Genomic DNA, 21,630 nt, shown 5'->3' with positions numbered 1-21,630 from the left:
AACTTGATATTGCTTAACCTTACATACAGTGATCAAACTATCCTAAATCCAAGACCCAAGTATTCATGAAAACAAATAATGTACAGTTTGCGAAACGCAGGATCTATTTCTGGTATATTTCTAGAATTCAGAAATTCTGATTTAATGTCTCCATCTTAGCTTGTCATGATGACAAAACATGAAAAACAAAGGAGTGGACTAGATTTCATAAGGCAAAAGTATTTCCTACCAATAGCTACCCTCAAAACAGTTTCATGGAAAGTTTTGCCATTTCGAATATCCCTTGCTGCATCCTTGAAATGCTAAGTTATCTGTTGTTTCTCACATGGGGCATGAAACACAATTTTCATTTTGCTGCCTTCTCTTTCTCCCCACAAAGTAGTGTTCAAGTGTGACAATTCTTACAGAAGAGTTTGACAAAGGATTCTCTAATGAAAAAAAAGGTTTTTAGTAATTTGGAAAAGCATCTGGGACCCCAGCAACAAGAATTAATGGAGTAGGCAATGAACCTTAGCACATTGCTTTCGGGAGATCTGGATCTGCTGCCGCTCATAGGATTAAGGAGTGTGTCAGTGAACTCATCTATGTGGGCTTCTCTGTTATGGCTGGGAGAGATCCTCTCTTGCACATAACCCCAGTGACCTCTTCACTACTCCCAAGCCTCCCACCAGGATGTAATCTGAAGAGCAGATGATAACTGCCCAGCACTTATTTAGGACCATTTACAGAGACCTTGAATTCCCCCATATGAATAATACATTTTCCTTACAACTGAAGACGATTTTTCCCCCCATTTTTTCATATTTTCTTTTCCAGAATCTGAAACACAGTAACACTTCCTTCAATTACTCAGAGATGTCTAATTTCTCTTGACATTAAAAGTTCTATTTTCCTTTTCTCTCAAAGGAAATGAACAACCAGCCTCTCTACGCATCATAGGTCAAGCATCAGAGACCGCAACTTTACCTAATTTTCAGATAATTCTTCTACACTTACCTGGTTCCCCACATCTCCCATACAGCAACAGAGATCTCTAGCACTAAGGATACAAATAATTACAATAAAATCAGTCATAGTATTTGTTTCTAACTAGCTCCTAATTAGTTCCAAAGTCAGGTCAGGAAAAAGCCCAGGTGAAGTGCTCAGTGGTCCTGAAAAACCCATAGCAGCCAAAATCTTTTGACCTCCCATCTCTTCTCCAATAATCCCAAAATGTTTCCCTGAAAATTGGAAATGGGACAAAGCCAAAGCAAGATTGTCTTAGTAAGCAGTCATAGAGGTTCACTCAGCTTGAGCATCAGCTGTTTTATGAATTACTGATTTCAACTTCACTCAACTGCTTTCTGCCAACTGAGGGCATGACATTGTGCTTATCTGCTCTGTTCTTTGATTCATAAATAAGTGAATAACTGTACAAACAAATGAAACTTATGGGTCTGAATATGAGGAAGTTCACCTAGGAGCAGTAACTAGATGTGAGGAAGGTACCACTTCAGGATTTATAAATTAATTAGGTATTGATATTTATTGACATTTTTTTGAGAACAAATGTGGGTGGATTTCAAATCAATGGTTAGCTACATTTGTATGTGATCTAAGGCCTACCTACAGGTCCCACTTCCCTGTGGTGATAGACCACGGCACAAACAAAAGTATGAACTCAGTGCTGGCACATGGAGGGGAAAGAATGAAAGGAAAAGATCAAATTCAAGCTATTTAAATGGAGGGAAAACAAGAATTAGGAAAATTACTGCTATCAAGAGACACAAAAGCAGTGTCACTGAGCACTTCCATATTACTTTTTAAAAGCAATTCAGGTATGAATGTGCAGCCCTCAAAGTCAGCAGACCTTGCTAATCCTTTATATCCTTTAGCTCAGTGCTGGGTTAAACGTGCACTGGAGCTGGAAGGAAAACAGCTGGAACATATGGCCAAAATAGAAAATGTCTACAAGCTGCCAAGGGTGAGGTGGCAGCACATACAGGCATGTGCCTTCAACCAGTGCAGCCAGGCTGTGCTTTTGGCAGTGCAGGCAGAGGAAAGGCTCCTCTTAGTGCTTCCCTTGTGCTGCACTGACCTACAGTCTGCAGCATGATGGTTCCCTTATGGAGGAGGAATCTGGAGGTGGGAACATATGATAAAGCACAAATCTGCATGGCTGAGTGAAGTGCAGGCTACAACTTCTCTCTGCTGTAAAGAACTGGGAATAACCTGGCCCAGATGAAGGCGTCATTCTCCTAAATCCAGAGATGCATGAACAAAGGCTAAGCTAAAACTGATAGTCCAAAGCTTCACAAGTAAACACTAGTCACTGGTAGGACATACAACTCCCTTACTGTGCCTTCCAGGGTGGTTGCACAGAGAGCATGCATTCATCCTGGCGGTGACCGCATCTTTCCTTGTGTGTCTGCTCTAAACTTCTGCTTCTGTTTTTACAAAGTGGACTATGGCTTAGTTTGATAGCTATAATCATTGGACTCTACCAAAGCACCTTCTGATTCTGAGCAGGTAGCTGTCAAAATGATGCCCATGACACAAAAAAAAAAAAAAAGGAAAAAATATAGGAAGTCCTGGAGAAAATGTGCTATGTGCTATGTTGACAGGAGCTGAGCATTCTCTAAACCAGGAGCTTTCTTTTAAAGCACACCTACTGAGAGCTTCTCTCTCAGGAGTTTTGCTCTTTGCACAGCACAGGCTTTACTTTTGGTGACAAATAAATAAGTTTCAGGGAAGTGGAGGATACCTCAGCATCTGTTCTCTGTAGCCATGAATTAACTTCGTGATGGGGCTGTTGATAGGCTTGGCATATTCATACACTAGGAACAAAGTGATGGCTACTGGCAACAGCATACATGCTCATTTATTCTGGATTTTCCCAGCTGTAAATGGACATCTGGTCATTCAGCTTGGAAGACTAATATTCCTGTTACTATTCTCTATGCCACCGGATGCAGGAAACAAGCACACTTTCAGTCTTCTTGGATTGCCTGGCCACCCAGCCTCAGACTGACATTTCCTATGGAGGTATCAACTTTCAGGGGCTGTTTTTGTGCTAAACCAGTACAATGACAAGGCAAATGATAGTTTTGATGAGATAAACAGCAGTTCGGAGAGTCTAAGAAAACAAAGTTGGGCTTCTAGCTACTGGTGAAGCATTATCATACCTAAGTTCCAGTATGGCTGTAAGCCTATCAGACAAGATTTACAGTGGTATCTAGAACAATAACAATAAAGACGTATCAAGGGAAAGGTATTACAGCATTTAAATTAGTTTCCTCTTTACCTGCCATGACATCTAATGTCTTACTTGGATGGAAAGTTTTTGCAAACCATCTAGACATCTTTAAGGCACTTAAACTCTCGAGAGTCCTGCAGGAAGGGCCCATTTTGATATTAGATGCAGTGTCCACGCCCTATGCACAGCAGTAGGTTACTTCTTTCAGGAGGGCTGAAACCAACATGGAATATTTATGTGGACCCTTGTATGTAGCTAGCATCTAATTTACGGCTTTGAATGTGCCCTTGCAGGCACTCGTGTACTGGCTATATGGAATGTCTCATTCCAGTCCCCTGCATTCTACCTAAAATAGCCAGATGTTGTAAGTATTGCTCTTCCTCCCAGCCAAAATATCTAGCTTGTTATCCTTATTGATTATGGCAGAAGCTAAAGGCACGATACATTACACCTAACCAGCCAATCAAAAGCTAAACAACACTTTTAAGTTTGTCTAACTTTGCTCTTATAGGAGAAAAAAATTCAAATAAGCAAGTCATCCCTGCCATAATACTTCACTCTTAAGATGTCTTGGGTCACCCACCAAAGATTGTTGTCTCCAGCAAGTAAGGAGGAGGCTAGATGTTGATCTCAGACAGTGAGGCTTTTTAGAAGATCTCAGTTTTTTTATATTCAAGCATGAGATTCTGTTAGAAAAAGAGAACAAGCTTATAGACACACAGGCCCTTGACCTGAAGAAAGGCTGGTGTACCTGCAAACTTGTCTGTGTTCTTTTTTGGGATTTTTTTCCAGTTTTATTATATCTAATATAAGATATAGTATTTTGTTGACATGGTCATGTCTGTACATCATAATGGTTATACTGTGAATGTGGAATAGAAAGCTAGCTAAGACCTGAATAAGAGCTCATACAGAAGGAGCCTTTCATGTCAAATCACAGTTAGCTTCATATTGCAAGAGAGGGACTGCAACTAGGGTGGGTTGACCTGGGCCAATAGCCTGATGCCAACCTAGCTGCTCTGTCACTCCCCTTCCTTAAGATGACAGGTGGGAAAATAGGATTTAGAAGTTCATGGGCTAAGATAAAGACAGGGAGGTCTCTTAGCAGCCACCATTACCGACAAAACTGACTCAGCTTGGGGAAAATTAATGTAATTCATTGCGTTTTAAAATAGATTCAGGTAGTGAGAAACAGACAAACATTAAAACACCTTCCTATCACCAACTTTTCTCCATGCCCAGCCTCACCCCTCCACTCCTGACTCCTCTCCCCTCAGGGTGTGCAAGGGTGGGGATACAGTCGGGATCAATCCATCACAGCCCCTCTCAGCTACTCCTCCCTCCTCACACACCTTCCTGCTCCAGCATGGACCCTTCCCTGGGCTGCAGTCCTGCAAGGACTCCATGTTCGCAATTCCCACAGGAAATATACCCCTGCGGCGGCCTGGGGGGTGATAGAGACAGAATCAGACACTCACTTCTTGGGGCAACTGCCCACTGCCCTGTGCCCATCCACAGGGATACAGTAAGAAAAGTGAACAACTCACCAAGGCAGAGCTGTCTCCAAGTGTTGACACCTGATGTACCCTCACAATTCTTTGCTGGAGCCTGGAGTTCCTCTGTTTGCAGAGGCTGAACAGTTCAAGCTGTCTCAGCATTTAAAATGGCATCTCTCTGTGTAGCAGTGTCAGTAGGGGTTTTCTTCTCCTCTTGTCTTGGTAACTCAATACAAAAATCCTCAAACTCTATGAGAAACATGGGATATTCCTTCCTTTCTGTACCTTGCACAATGGCCACAGGCAAACATAGTCATTGGAATAGACAGTGTTTCAAAAAATACAGTTCGCAAGAGACGAAGAGACGTCGAAGGCAGTTATCCACTCAGGCAGGATGTCACTGAAGTGTCTGCATTACTCCTGGACCGGTCAGCTCATGCAGTTGAGTGACCCATAGAAAGTCCTTCTTCCCACCACCCATTTCTCCAGGCTGGCCCTGACCTAATTCCTTCATTAAGAGAGCAGGCTTTCCAGCATATGTCCCACCTGATGTTGTTATCCTCTGCCTGAACCTTTCTAATCACTATTCCATAGCAATCAATTAGAAGGTGACTTAACAAGCAATTAGGACTTCAGGAGAGTTTATAAACACTCCAGACACTAAGATCTGTCTTTGCCTAAGAATACTTTGCTATCGAGAATGAAATCAAAGAACAACCAAGTTTTCCAAAACCAGAATTAGTCCTCAAACAGACCAGGGCAAGATAGATGACCATGGCTTTTTGCTGGCGTATAGGAAGGTGCAATCTCTTCCCAGAGGCCCTTTCCAGAAATGTCAGTAATGTACTAAAAGAGAAAAGTTGCTCATGGGGTCATACCCAAGGTTGTTTTAAAACTTGGAGGTTCTTAGCCCTGTATTAAAAAAAAGGGAAGCCAGCTTAATATGGGCCCATCAAAGCTGAGAAGCTGAGTTAATATAGTGGCTGGCCAGGCTCTACTGCTATTTTAAGTATAATCCAGGTGCACCTATCTAAACAAGCTGCATGTGGTTCATCCCTGAGGCCATATGGTACAATATATCAGTTTTTCCGGACTGTATCAGGTCAACCCATCCATCAGCCCCTTGGCTGTATGATGAAGGTGAAAGTCATGTTCCTTCTCAGTGACAGGCAATAGGGCTTAGCTAGGTTCTTTATTGGTAGAATAAAAAACCCAAATGAATAAACAAACCAACCAAGCCAAAACAATACAATAATAAAAGGAAACAACAAAAAAATACCCTCAAAAACAAAGCAGAACTGAAGTAACTGGGTAACCAGTGAAAAAAAAAAAGAAAAGAAAAATAAATTGTTGCTGCTTCTGGGCCTACTGAGTTTTCGCAGAAAATATTTGATATTTTGCATTTGGCAGTGGCATTTCAAGACAAAATGGATCAACAGTTCTTGGGGGGAGGCAAAAAAACCCCCGAGGGTAATATTTTTTATCTTTCTGATGTTGTTTTTATGAGTGAATCGAAGATGGACTCCATTGCATATTGCTATCATTTTCATCTTTCCCTCCCTGGTTTTCTGTAGGATAATGCATACCCTTTGGGACTTCAAGAAAGGGATTGTCCTTGAAGCAAAGCTCACAGCTACCTCAATACTTTGCACTGGTTGTGCTTTGGGTGGGGCAAGTGGCCTCTGCAGGCATGTGGGTAAATACCAAACCACCTGACCCTTATTTCACTGCAGTACACAATAAACAATCAGGCACAGAAGTGAGGACCCTAGGAATGAAAATTTTCATCAGAAATATGTGGGAGAGAGCTCACTACATTTGGGATTGTGTCCTGCAGTGATCTCCGAAGTCTGTCAAGGCTGTGGAAGCAGCTGTCCCTACAGCGATCCTTCTTTTCTCAAAGACCTTTCCTCTTAAATTAACAGATGGGGACATAGAAGAAGTTAGAATAAAATTTCAGCTATTTGTAAATTGTGTGGGGTTGTTTGTTTTCTTCTCTATTGTCTTCTTTTGTTTTGCTTTGTTATTGTAGTAGGTGGCCCAGAATCCTCATCCTTCTGGCAGCAAATCATCTGCAGAGAGCAAATAGCATGGGAAAGCTAGATGCAAAGCAAGCGTCAGAGCGGTTTAAGGAAATATCTATGTCAGCCAGAGGAATGGACAGTTTGTTTCAAGCATGAGAAAAGGTCTGGCACAAAGAAGGTCCCAGATGGAAGAGAGAAAAAGAAAGACTATGAAAAGAAGAAATAATTTTTCCAAACTCTCTTAAAATATAAAATAGGAACAATACTGGATTTTATAATGAAATGAAATGGAAATGATCTCTACACCTGACATGTCTGGAAAGTACAGGCAATGCTGGATTCTCTCTAACAATAATTTTTCTTCTAGACAGTGGTAATAAGACTAAAACATATCAATAATTTCACAATATCAAAAATTTCAATAATTTAACAATAACCAGACTTGGCGCTTGGAGTTTTCATCTTGACATCATTAGAGGAAGAGATTTACCAAAACCCCCATGGAAAATTGCAGATTGTTACTGCAAATGGAGAATTTCAGCTTGGAGAATTCAAAAGGTCCAGAACCATGTCAGCAGGGCTTTATGGAAGGATATTGTGTTTGAGTGCTCACTGAAGAAAACTGAGGTCTGAAATCCAAGATGACTTTAAATTCAATAGGAGGATTAATTCCTACCAGAGACTTCATCTCTAGATGTCACTGCAGAAGAAACAGGGTCTTAGCCTCCACAAATCAGAAAGAGGGCTTTATATCTGCCTTAGTGGATGTGGCTGAACTGCAGGAGTTTTTCATCACATAGGATAGGTAACAAACCTGCAATGTGGGTACAATGATTAACTGCCAGCATCACAGTATCTTGCATTTCCTGAAGTTCTGATTCCTAGAATTATTTTTTTCTCTCTTCTTTTTGTAATGAAAGAGACTTTCTGAATATAAAAGAGTGCTTTATACTTCTAAGATCAGAAGGTGAATTAAAAACTCAATACTGTTATTTTTCAAAATCCATCACAGCTTAAAGCAGTCTTGTGCTTTCCCACTGTCTGTCTCCTGACTCCTGGATGCCAGGCAGGAGGACAAGAAAGGGATGACCCATCACGCAGGGTGTCTACAGGTCACTATAATAAGAGTAGGCTATTCCAGTTCTTACTCTACTTACTACTCCCCATTTCTCTCTTTCAAGGCAAAGTATCAGGGATCACTTGGTTCTTCTCCTTTCTGCCCTCTTCTCTAAACCAAAATCACTTTGGAACAGAGGACCGAAGAGACTTAATCTTCTTCCTTTTTGCAGCTAACACAGAGCTCTGACAGTCCAGGCACTTTTCTCATTGGAAAAGGCACATAGCCTTGCCTTGTATCTCTTCATCCACATAGAAAAAGGAAGCAGTGGACTCTAGCACAAGCAGTGATTGTTTTGGTACTATTGGTATCTATATTTTCCTATCAGACTATTGGACAGAGGTCTCTTCTATCCCACAATTTTTGATTCTAAAAACACAAGGGCCACTTGAATTACAAGAACCAAAATGATTGCTAAAACTAAGAAAAGTAGACTAAAGTTCAGAAGTTATTCTTAACTTTGATTCAGCTTTGTGTTATTACAGTCACGTTCCTTTTATTTTCATTAAAATTACAGGACAAAGCTTGTTTGCCCAAACATGAACTGTAGCATTAAGATATTCCTGAGCCTTATTAGGGGCTAGTGAAGCGAAGGTGTACCATTTTCTGTTGCTGATAACATTCAAAGAATACCTAGACATTTCTAAGTGCAGTAAACCACTAAGTTATGCACCTTAAAGTGACTGACCTGGAGGTAGCCTTTAATGCAAATCTGGAGACTTACTAGAAATTGTGCCTCTGTAGCAAGAGTCATGTAAATGTAAATCTTACTTGGCCTTTAGGTTTTTGTATGCATTTCATACAATGTTGATAATAAAATCCAGTTAGAAAGTCAGCAGTTTTGTATGAACTCTCAATATTCCTTGACTTTTTGAAGCTAGATTGATCTTGCTGTCAGTCTGGTTGTTTTCTGGGTTTGTGTCTTATTTGTAGATTAAAAAATGTGTATTTCAAAATAGAGTCTGACAGTAAAAATGTTGAATGGTGAATACTTCCACTGAGCAAACATGCTTAAACTATTTTTCAGCACTTAAAATATATTGGACCATGATTTTCTGAGCATTAAACTTCACTGAATTTGTACATTTCACGACTCCCATGGGAAAGAAAGGTAACTCGGACACCCAGATTCATCCTGGCTAGCTGCAGGCACCAACCAGAAGTGCCCACATCAGGGAGCTGTTTATTTAAATTTCCCATGTATTCTGGAGAGAGAGACAGGTATCTCCAAGAAAGCACTTTTGTCTGCCATCTGCCTTATATATATGATGAACTCCACCTCTCTACATGAAGGAAAATAGGGCCATCACAGCTCCTGCCTTACACTAAGGGAGCTTACCTACTCACTTAAGTCCCTACTAGCTGTTTTGAATCTGGACCAATAAATGTTGGACACAGCCAGAAACACTCAAAGACTACAGCTAGTGTCCTAATAAATTAAACAGAATGAGGGAATATCAAATGGTAACAGATCCAGAGAGTACACATTGCTGTATTCTTCAGACTGGCATAGCTTTGTTCTGGGACATCCAGCACTTCCCTTAGGAACTAGCAGAGGGTAGAAACTACTCTCTGTAACCAGTCTGTATGCAAACAGCTTTTAGAGAACAAGAGAAGTTAACGGTAAGGACATTGGCTGTTCTGTGCCACTCAGACAGACTACCAAAGGGTGATTTGGGACATAGATAGTTTACTAGGGCAGATGTAGCTGGGGCTTGGATTAGTCCCAGCTGCCTCCAGACATCCCCTAACTAAAGTCAGGTGCAGATATTTTCAAGCTTCTCTTTTGTTAAAATATCACTGCTGTTATATCAATGCTGTAACATCATCACATCTGAAAAATACAGGCAGCACTTTGAGATATTTCCATTGCCATGTCACTAGGTTATGATCTACTTGTGATTCAAACATTCTGATTGTTTTTAGTCAAACCAAGCAATTTATGTCTCTCTCTATGACCCTGCCAACATAAACATGTCAGGGATTGAGGGAGGGTCACAGTTTGACAAACCTTCTTGCATGGTCATAGGAAATGGCTCTCAATCAGAGAAATCTGACATAGAGAATCAGTTGCTCTTAATCAAATGGAAACCTGCACTGGAATAACAGACCATGCTGCTTAATAAAATATATGAAATAGGAAGGGAAACAATAAAGAATGCCCTGGGCTGTTCTTTGAGGAATAGCATCACAAATCCATCGTCATCAAAGGAACACCATGTATCCCAAGAACAACTACACTATCATAGAATGGAAAATGTAAAGTAACAATGAATGAAATATGATATATCTTTTGGGAGGATTTGTTTTATTTGTTTTTTTTGGAATGTGTATGTTCACTTTGTCCACAATGAACACATTTAAAGGAGGCAATATTATTTTCCCAAATGCCATAAAATTACAAATTAAATTCTATCATGTCTCTATATGATATATAAGTCAACAAATAAATTGAAGTCAAAATGAGTATTGGCACTGAGCTCAGTGGAAGTATGTCCCTGGGCATTCTGGACTTTTAAAAATGCTAAGAAAGGTCATGGCTTGAACAGTCAAAACTGGTTTATTTTTTTTATTATTTCTGATGCCACATTGTCTGTGTTCTACATTTTAGACACATAGGATCAAAGTCCAAGGCTACTCAAGCACTCACATCAGCTAGGGTCTTTAATTCTGAAACTGTATCTTAACTAAGAATCACTTGAAACATACGCATCCAAATTGCAGATAATTTTTTTAAATAATGACTTTACTTTTTTGAATTATCCTATGTGAAATAAGGATGAAATTTAGCAAATTCCTGCTCTGTTACTTTTGGATATGTAGATCTTATCTTTTTCCTCATATCACATTTAGTATCTTTATCTCATATCCAGATTGGTGGGTTTATTATTAATGGTTGGACTCAATGATCCAGTGGGTCTCTTCCAACCTGTTTATTCTATGATTCTATGATTCTATGATTTGTGCTTACTCAAGATTATTCAGCTGTGCTTACTACAGTAATCTCTTAAAAGCCAAACAAACATAGAATGTCTCCTCTAATATCGGAAACTACTCAAATTTCTCTGACATTTCAGAAGAAAACAAAAATTAAAATTGTAATGACTTTTGATATCGAAAATTCAGCCAGTTTTGTAGCTCTTTCATTTATTTTTCCCAAAAATTATCTGCTGAATTTTTCAAGCTGTTACAATAAAACATCATTATTATGGTTCTATTATGAGGAATGATCTAGTAGCCATAACTGTCTACAGTTTCACAGAAGATTTTCTTTGCCCTAAAGTCGCCTATTTTTTGAGAGTATCAGTTGAAATAGTAAGAAGAGACTCCTTTTTTTTTCCTGTAAACTTTAGTTTTTTGTTGTTTTTTGTAATGAACTATATCATCAGTGTCTCAACTATCAGAGAATTCCAAGCAGACCTCATTTCATATACAAATTTATTTGTCTGATCTTCATTTATTTCAAATAGTTTTAAATAAAAACCTTGGGAAGAATCTTAATGTCTCATCTGTAGACTTCACATAGCTTTTAATTTATGCCTTTCAACCAGCCTACAGACTAAGCAAGGTATAATCATGCGGTTTATTTGCATTCTGAATTGCATAATAGTCTCAGTACTCTCATAGAATTTACTGTATTTTATCTAACAATTGTTACTGCATATGTAATAAAATAAAGAGGTAGATTTGGGGAATTAGGAGCAGAATCAGGTTTCTCCCATTCTCCAGTTGTGTGCTGTAACTGTAACAATTGTAACAGGAAAGGAATCCTGGAAGTGTCTTGTCCCACCCCACTGCTCAAAGCAAGGCTATCTTCAAATCTGGGTGAGGTGCCTCAGAACTTAATTTAGGGTTCAGTCAAGGTCTAAATATCTCCAATAATGAAGCTCCCACTATCTCCATGAGCCTTTCTTCCAGCAGTTAACTATTCTCATGGTGATTATTTGTTATGTTCTCATGTTCCTTATATACTGACTGAAGGACAAAGGGTTCCCAATGATCAGGAAAACAAGTAGAGTTCATGAGGGGAGGCTGATTAAAATACTGGTTAAAAGCAATTCAGAGAGAAGGCTTGAAGTGCTGCTTGCCAAGGGAAGCAGCCGTTCATATTAGCACTGTGGGATACTGAAAAGACCGTCAAAAGAAGAATGACAGCAACAGAGGACTCACAGAATAATCCTCCCATCAGTAGGCCCTGAGCCAAGTTTTTTCAGATTAAAAGCTTGATCACAAGGTGAGATTTGCAAAGCTTTCATGCTCTCACTCTCACAATAATGCTCCAGTTATCAGAATCTTAATTACCAAAAAAAACTACAGGCAAAAAAAAAAACCCTATCCAGTGTTCCATTTTTAGCTGCAGCCAGCTGCAGCTAGGCATGAGTATAATAGCAATTATTAGTTGCCTATGGAAATTACAGTGATGTTTGTGAATAAACTTCCCCAAGTTTACATCAAGAGATTACTAAAAGCAATATGGTCAGTTGCTTAGTGGGACCAAGCATTCAGAGGTTCCCTACAAGTGGCTTCCCAGACTCTCAGCCGTGTTTTTAAAAAGCAATAATTTGTCATTTGTTTCCTAACACAGTGGGCTCACATGAGCTCTTCAGACATAGCCAAATGATCTTCATTTTTCTGCTTATTCTTTTTATGGCACATGGATTTCATTTGGTATTTCAGAGAGAGGATTTCCAACAGACATCCAAACACAGCTGAAATGTTATTGAAATCTTTCCCTCCTGCAATACAGAGAATAATCATCAACCCAGCACGTCAGTGTCATTTAGATTGCTGGTGAGACACTTCAAACTGTTAGGTCTATGGAGAAGCTCACATTAATCTGTAATGCAGAGGACTTCAGGGGACTATTTTAATGTGGCACGACCAATTAATTAACAACAGAATGACCTTAACAATTCACATTACAGTGGAATAATTGAGTGCATGACATCATGCCTCTGAACTGGTATAAAAACATAGATTGGATATACTGTCTGACAGCAGAAATGCCGAGACATCACCACAAACTGATCTACAAGGGAAAGTTTTATCAGTACAGCTGCTAATGTGGAGTCTCACCTGGATCTTTAAACTAATCCCAGTGGCTGTGTGAGTACATATTTCAGCCATAGAATTGCTTACTTTAGATTATCTTATGACTGAGTCTAAAAGGTGTTAGCTGTTTGCCAGAGCTATTTTTGGAATAACACTTGCACTTAAGCTATACCAAAATAAAAATCTCCATCATGATCCAAACCAAACTCTGCATCACATCCCTTTAGTCCCTTTTAAACGTTGCTGTCAGGCAATCAGCACTCTTTCTTTCACTTCTGTCAAGGTACAGCTGCTTGGGAACTCAGTTTCACTCTCTCAGGCACGCTTACACCTTCAAGAAATTCATCCAGGAAGCTTTTGACCAGCTGCTGAGGAAAATGATGTAAAAGAGCTTTGACAAAATGAAGGATTGCTTATTTACTCAAATTACTGCCAGAGGAGACTGTTAGCCCAAGCGCAAAGCTTCATTGAGTCTAACTATAAATCTCACAATCTCCTCACAAATTTAAGATGTTCCTGTTTAACTTGAACAGCCAGGCTTATTGCTCAGAGATTCTCGGTCCTCCTCTGCCTCTCTTGGTATTCTGCAATATCTTTAAATAGGTTTTTTGCTGCCCCACTCCCCTCTGCCAACTCCTGTTTCTTCCCAAACTGTCTATAGAGGTGGTTTGTAAGCGTTCAGTGACTTTTTTATCTTAGACTCCAATACTGGAATAAAAACCCAAACATGTCTGTATACTTGTCTGCAGCCAGAAAAATAGGTACTTCTCCTAAGCCCCCTCTGTCCTTTTGAGGCCTTCTGATATTTAATTTGAAGATATTTTATCTCTACTTTCATTTCATTTCTGACTCCTCTTACCAACAGCCCTTTGTCTGTAGTACCTTCTAGTAATATAAAAAAGACCAAGTAGATAAATTGAAGGATGTACACAACAGTTAAAAATGAAACAGACACTTCCATTATCTATGAACTCTTACAAAATACTATTCTAAAAGCTGGCTCCGAGATGAAATAATTATGGTACTTCGAAAACAAAGTAATTATTTCCAATTAAATCACATTTATTGTGCAATTAGAGTGCCATATGGAAGAGTTTTTGTCTTCCAAACAGCCAGAAAACATCTGAAAGGTTGTAAAGAGGTTGATGTATTCCCCCTACAGAGGTAAGAGGAAAGTTCCTTGGGAAAAAGCCTATCTCATCCTGCTCACTGACTTTTGCAGTCTCAGGTAGCAGTTCAACTGTAACAAAACAAAATCTGGTTTAAATGCATTAGCACTGCCTTTAAGCTCCTCTGGGAGAAGTCTCACAACTCCTTACTGCAATGTTTCCAACTTCCAGACTGCTTAAAGACACTAGTGACAGAAAACAACCTGACATACACTTCTAACTGGTAAAAGGTGAGTAGGAGTCTGAAATCTTTTTCATTCTACACCTGGAGAGGTTAAGAATAGAAAACCTGAAAAAAAAGAGAAGCTGACATGCACAAGCTAATAAGCTTTACTGTCAGTTTCTAAGAAGAACGGGAAAAAAACACCACCAGCATTACCACGAATAGGTAAGACTGAAAGCAGGACAAATGATGAAAAAGCAAACCCTCCCCATTCCCAGATTAGCTAATGCCAATGATAGCTGTTACCAGGCTTGGTGCTTTGCCACAGATGTTGACTGTGCACGGGGATCAAAGAAGCAAACTCTTAATGCGGCAGCCCTGAAAAATGGCTGTGAAGATCAGGGGCTGGTCCATGATGGGAAGGAGCTCTCTCACATCAAAGTTCCTGCGTCCTGCTAGGCAACTATTTCAGTCCAATTAGTCTGCTGTTCTTGCATTTTCTAGCTAAATATCTGAGGTTCTTCTGGACTTATTTTTATCTCACAGGATCTTAACTGAAGAGACCATTAACACTATTGACCTAAAATCTGGACTACAGCTGCTTCTACATCTTATTAGATGTCTACAGGCAGGAACTACAAAGGGTTTTCCCTGCCCTTTGGCAGACATTTGGGTTAAACGTAGTTGGCTATGCCAGTATATGGTTTACTGATTGTATAGTGCAAACGTAATTTGTTTGTATTCACCTACACTGACCACTATCAGACATGACAAGGTGAGAATATAATTTCGCCAAAAGTAGCCCCAAAATCTGCAGCTAATTTTTATCTCTTCCCCAGTGCTGTAAATTGTTTATAAATGCTTTTTGACAATTTCCAGCCTCGTGTTTGTTCATGAGAATGATGAAAGAAAAGAAAAAATCCACTGGGACTGAGGGATGATGCTATGTAATAACATGATGCATTTGCAGAAGACAAGAACTAGAAGAGAAGGATGAAGAAAGAAAGAGGAAGTTGAAGGTGTAAGAAGTCCAGCAGTGGGAGAAATAGATCAAGGAGAATGGGTGAAATATCTGAGTAATGTCAGAAATTTAGTTTTTAGTTTTAGTTTGCCTATAAATTGGAGTACTTACGTTAATGCATGGTGCAAATCCCCACCAGGCATAAATCATAGAATCATAGAATCATAGAATAACCAGGTTGGAAGAGACCCACAGGATCATCGAGTCCAACCATTCCTATCAAACACTAAACCATGCCCCTTAGCACCTCGTCCACCCGTGCCTTAAACACCTCCAGGGAAGGTGACTCGACCACCTCCCTGGGCAGCCTGTTCCAGTGCCCAATGACCCTTTCTGTGAAGAATTTTTTTCCTAATGTCCAGCCTAAGCCTCCCCTGGCAGAGCTTGAGGCCATTCCCTCTTGTCCTGTCCCCTGTCACTTGGGAGAAGAGGCCAGCACCCTCCTCTCTACAACCTCCTTTCAGGCAGTTACAGAGAGCAATGAGGTCTCCCCTCAGCCTCCTCTTCTCCAGGCTAAACAACCCCAGCTCTCTCAGCCGCTCCTCATAAGGCCTGTTCTCCAGCCCCTTCACCAGCTTTGTTGCTCTTCTCTGGACTCGCTCCAGAGCCTCAACATCCTTCTTGTGGTGAGGGGCCCAGAACTGAACACAGTACTCAAGGAGCGGTCTCACCAGTGCCGAGTACAGAGGGAGAATAACCTCCCTGGACCTGCTGGTCACGCCGTTTCTTATACAAGCCAAGATGCCATTGGCCTTCTTGGCCACCTGGGCACACTGCTGGCTCATGTTCAGTCGGCTGTCAACCAACACCCCCAGGTCCCTCTCCTCCAGGCAGCTTTCTAGACAGACTTCTCCTAGTCTGTAGCACTGCATAGGGTTGTTGTGCCCCAAGTGCAGGACCCGGCATTTGGCCTTGTTAAACCTCATGCCATTGGACTCTGCCCAGCGGTCCAGCCTGTTCAGATCCCTTTGCAGAGCCTCCCTACCCTCCAGCAGATCAATACTTCCACCCAGCTTAGTGTCGTCCACAAACTCGCTAAGGGTGCACTCGATGCCTTCATCCAGGTCATTGATAAAGACATTGAACAGGGCTGGACCCAGCACTGAGCCCTGGGGAACCCCACTTGTCACTGGCCTCCAGCTGGATTTCACACCATTTCCCACCACTCTCTGGGCCCGGCCATCCAACCAGTTTTCCACCCAAGAGAGTGTGCGCCTGTCCAGGCCAGAGGCTGACAGTTTCCGAAGCAGAATGCTGTGAGAAATTGTGTCAAAGGCTTTACTGAAGTCCAAGAAGCCTACATTCACAGACTTTCCCTCATCCCGTAAGCCAGTCACCTTGTCATAGAAGGCAATCAGGTTAGTTTGGCAGGACCTGCTTTTTGTAAACCCGTGTTGACTGGGCCTGATCACCCGGTTCTCTTGCATGTGCTTCATGATAGCACTCAAGTTCACCTGCTCCATGACTTTCCCTGGCACTGAGGTCAGACTGACAGGTCTGTAGTTTCCTGGGTCCTCCCTCTGACCCTTCTTGAAGATGGGTATAACATCAGCCAGCCTCCAGTCAAGTGGAACTTCCCCAGTCAGCTTGACCTGCCAACACCCTCACAGGAGAGCATTCCTGCCTAAGACCTCATCTGAACCTCCAAGCACCCCCTTTGAACTCCCCAAAAATGCAACTTTCACCTCAAATCTCCTCACAAATGCCCCCAAGAGATCATTTCCACCCCAACTGCCATCCCCAAACTCCCCTAACTCATGCCTCACATTTCCACTCAAACTCCATCAAAATATGATTGGTTTACCCCAAGTCCCCTCACCAACTCCCACCACACGCAACTTCTACTACACGTCTCCTCACAAATGCCTCCAAAAGACATCCTTACACCAAAATTCCCTTCCAAAACTCCGCAAAACCATGACTTTTATCTCAAGTCTTCCCAAATTTCCCCTCAAAATCCCCTGTAATATGATTGTTTTATCCCACATCCCACCACAAAATCCCCTAAAATGCAACTTTTACCACAGGGCTCCATACAAAAGCCCCCAAAGGAGTACTTTCACCCCAAATCTCTTCCCCAAATTCCCCCAAATCATCTCTTTTACCTCAAATCCTCTCAAACTTCCCTTACAACTGCCCCAAAATATGATTGGTTTACTCCACATCCCCTCAAAAATATCCCCCGAAATGCAACTTTTACTAGAAATCTCCCCAAAAAAAGCCCCAGAGGAGTACTTTCACCCCAAATCCCTTCCCCAAACTCCTCCATACTGCATCTTTCACCTCCAGTTGTCTCCAATGTCATAGAACCATAGACTCACCAGGTTGGAAAAGACTTCTTGGTCATTTAGTCCAACCATTCCTATCTGTCACTAAACCACCACCCTGAGCACCTTGTCCACCCATCTTTTAAGCACCTCCAGGGATGGAGACTCAACCACCTCTCTGGGCAGCCTTTTCCAGTGCCCGATGACCATTTCTGTGAAAAATTTTTTTCTGATGTCCAGCCCAAACCTCCCCTGGGCAAGCTTGAGGCCATTCCCCCTTGTCTTGTCCCCTGACACTTGGGAGAAGAGGCCAGCTCCCTCTCCTCTACAACCTCCTTTCAGGTAGTTGTAGAGAGCAATGAGGTCTCCCCTCAGCCTTCTCTCAAGGCTAAACAACCCCAGTTCCCTCAGCCACTCCTCATAAGACTTGTTCTCCAGCCCCTTCACCAGCTTTGTTGCTCTTCTCTGGACACATTCCAGAGCCTCAACATCCTTCTTGTGGTGAGGGGCCCAGAACTGAACACAGTATTCAAGGTGCTTTTCCCTTCAAACTTCCTTCAAATATGGTTTTCTTACCCTAAGCCCCCTCACTGAATCCATCAAAACACAACTTTTACCACAAATCTCCATCACATTTCCCCCAAAAAGATGTCTTTCACCACAAATCTCTTCCCCAAACATCTGCAAACCCATGATGTTCAGCTCAAATAGTCTCAAATTTCTTCTCAAACACCCCCAAAATGTGACTGTTTTATCCCAAGTCCCCTCACTAAATCCCCCACATACCTCCTAACAAAAGCCCCAAAAAGCTACTTTAATGCCAAATCCCTTCCCCAAATTCCCACAAACCATCTATTTCTCCTCAAATCCTCTCAAAGTTCCCTTCCAACTGTCCCAGAATATGATTGTTTTACCCCAAATCAGCTCACAAATTCCCCAAAAATGTGACTTTCACGTCAAATCTCATCACAAATGACCCAAAATAACACGTCAAGCCTTCTCCGATTTTCCCCAAAACACCCACCAAATGTGATCTTTTTACCCTGAATCCCCTCACGCACTTTGAAAAAAGGTGATTTTTGCCTCAAATCACCTTTCAAAACTCTACAGAAATGCAACTTTTCCCCAGATCTCCTCACAGCCCTCCCCAAACTCCCCCAAAATACAGCTGCACGGGGCATCGCTTTGCCCACCAGGCAGTTCAAAGGCTCTGTGTAACGGGCAGTGGGAGCAAAGGCAGAAGAAGGCTTTCCACAGATTCTAAGGAGGGCTGGACGAAGCAGACAGGAGAAGGCAAAATTGGGATATTCTCCTCAGAAATTGTTTTGGTTCATTTTTCCCCCCATTGCACACCCAGACTTGGGAGGCTTGGGGTATTTTTGAGCAGTGGTGGCAGATTCCACGCTGCCTGTGTGGTTCAAGCTGCCGGGAGCAGCCTAGGAGGGACTGGAGAAGGCAGCAGGGACTCTGGGCATCTGCCAGCCCCAGGAGAACTTGATCCCAGGTCCCAGAAGGACTCTGTGAAAGTGTCCATGATTCGGGGGGGCATCACCTGGCAACGGGTAATGTCACAAAGAGCCCTGTGTCGTCCCCCCCCATTGTGACACTACCTGTGGGCAGTCACAGTGCAGGAGCACCCACAGCCTGTGGGTCACTCTGTGTCTGTGCGACACTCGGTGTGTGTGGGTCACGCGCTCTCTGCAGGTCACCCATTGCCTACAGGTCACTCAGTGTCCGCGAGGCACTCGGTGTGCGAGGTCACTCGCTCTCTGTGGGTCACATAGTGCCTGTGGTTACTCAGTGCCTGCAGGTCCTTCACTGTCCGTGGGTGTCCAGGCAGAAAGGCTCCTGTCCCGCCGTGGGGGCAGCACCGTGGTTCCAGGCAGGGCAGCAGCCATGGCCACACTCACCCTGTCCCAGTTGCTGGATTCAGCCCTGGGCTCCCCTCGTCTCATCAACTTGGAGGACCTGCACAGCCTCCTGCAAGCCATGCTCCAGCACCTGGGGCTGCAGGACCTGCCTTTCCAGGCAGTGGGGCACAGCCCCCAGGTCACCTCTGTGGGGCAGCTGGAGAAGGAAGAAAGTGAGAGTAGCATCTCCAAGGTGAGGCTCGGCCCAGTGCCATGGGTGTTCCTCTGCAGGGCTCTCCAGGGTCTGCGCTGTCTCTGTGCTGCCCTCAGACCAAGGTCTGTTTTTACACCCAGCTCCCAGTGGTGCGTGGGGCTGCACTGCGGGAGAGGGATGGAGTTCTGGGGGAGGAAGAGCTGGGGCTGAAATGCTGCTCCGCTTGCTCTGGGTCCTCCCCATGTTGCCACCAGCGAGTCCTGGTGGGTCTGACACAGCCAACGGTGGCTCCACTGGTGTGGCTGGAGCCTGTACTGCCTGTAAGCTCTGTGCTGGCAACAGCAGGGCTGGAGGTCCTGGTCCCCAGGGACCCTCCCTGGGGCTCAACCCTGCCACCCCCATTTCCCAGGCTTTCCTCGAGATCAACGGGTTGAAGGCAACACAGGACTGCATGAAATCTGAAATTCAGCAGCTCCAGGAGGCACTTGGCTTGGTGAGCTTGATGCACCCAGGACGGAGCTGAGCCATCGCTCTGCTCCCTGCTGCTCTGGCTGTCCACCCGCCACACCAGCCCCAACCTCCGTGGCTGGGCTGAGCCCTGCATCCCTTCCTTCCCTAGAAGAGGCTGGAGGACAGGCAGAGGCTATGCCCAGGGGACGGGGACTGGGGAAACGGTGGGAGGATGACCAGAGCTCTGTCCTCACCTCTGCAGGGATGTTTATAAACCTGCTGCCTTTTGCCTTCTCTTCCCAGCAGCCCAGTGGCAGCCACTCAGCCCCTGTCAAGAGCCCCAAGGCAGAAGAGGACACCCAGCATGAGACTCGATCAGCGCCTGGTAGCCAGACCGGCAGCCTGGGGATCCAGCCAGAGTCCCCTGGCACCCAGACCCCTTCCCTGGGGACACAGCCAGAGTCCCCTGGCACCCAGACCCCAAACCTAGTGACACAGGCAGAGTCCCATGGCACTGTATCTTCCTTCTTAGGGGCACAGGTTGCAGCAATTCCAGGGGCCCATGAAGAAGAGGCAGGCATTCACTCAGCTTCCGGCACGGAGGTGGCACAGGTCCTTGGTGAGATGAGGCAGCTCAGCAACCTCTATGACACCCTGAAAGAGCAGGTGGACCAGCTGTCAGCCACCAAGGCAGAGCGCTCCGAGCTGGAAAAGCTTCACCAGCTCGTCCCGGAGGGAGGTGAGAGCCCTGGCCAGGCTGGCGGAGTCTTTCTGGGGTGGTGACGCCCTCGGTGAGGCAATCGCCAAGCTCATAGCCTGGCCCCGAGGGCGAGACCTCCTCACCAACTGCTTGTCCCCTTGGACCATGACTCTCTAGGTCAGGAGAACATCACCAGTGCCCTGTCTGACCTCCAGAGCAACGTGTCTTCCCTGCAGAGCCTGGCCAGCAACCTGCTGGGTGACCTGGAAGAGCAACAACAAAAGGCCCAGGCCACACTCGAGCAGGTGGTGGCCAAGAATGCTGACCAGATGCAGGCACAGGTGAGGTCCGGGTGCAGCAGTCCCACCACCCGCTGGCTCTGTGGGTTGATCCTGTCTGGGTTCCCAGTCACGTTGCTGGGCTGGATGGGGCCATGGAGCCTCCATGGCACCTGGGCTCACTGGATGCATCCATCCCACCTCAGAGCCTGTTCGTTCTCCCCTTCCTGCAGCTGGATGAGCTGAGGGCGGTGGTGGAGAGCCTGAGGCAGGCAGAGTTGCAGACAGTGCGCCCCGTCTGCAGCAAGGACACCAGCGCACAGGTGGAACAGCTCTTGCAGCGTTATGAGAAGCTGGAGGAGCAGGTGGAAGCTGTTGTGTGCCAGCAGGCAGCAGTCAAAGTGGCAAGGCAGCGACGTGAGAAGAGCCAGGTAGGGAGGTGGTGGCATGGGGACCTTGCGAGGGGCTGCTGGGACCCCACCCCGACTGGCCGTGCTTTGCTGTGACGTGAGGGAGCCCCTCACTGCCCCCCAGCTTGGCTTGTACAAGTCAGCAGCATGGGAGGAAATGAAAGCCTTAGGCGAAATGTCCTGC

Source organism: Phaenicophaeus curvirostris, chromosome 3 (assembly GCF_032191515.1).
Source record: "Phaenicophaeus curvirostris isolate KB17595 chromosome 3, BPBGC_Pcur_1.0, whole genome shotgun sequence".
Taxonomy (NCBI): domain Eukaryota; kingdom Metazoa; phylum Chordata; class Aves; order Cuculiformes; family Cuculidae; genus Phaenicophaeus; species Phaenicophaeus curvirostris.
Note: the sequence above shows the minus strand (reverse complement) of the source record.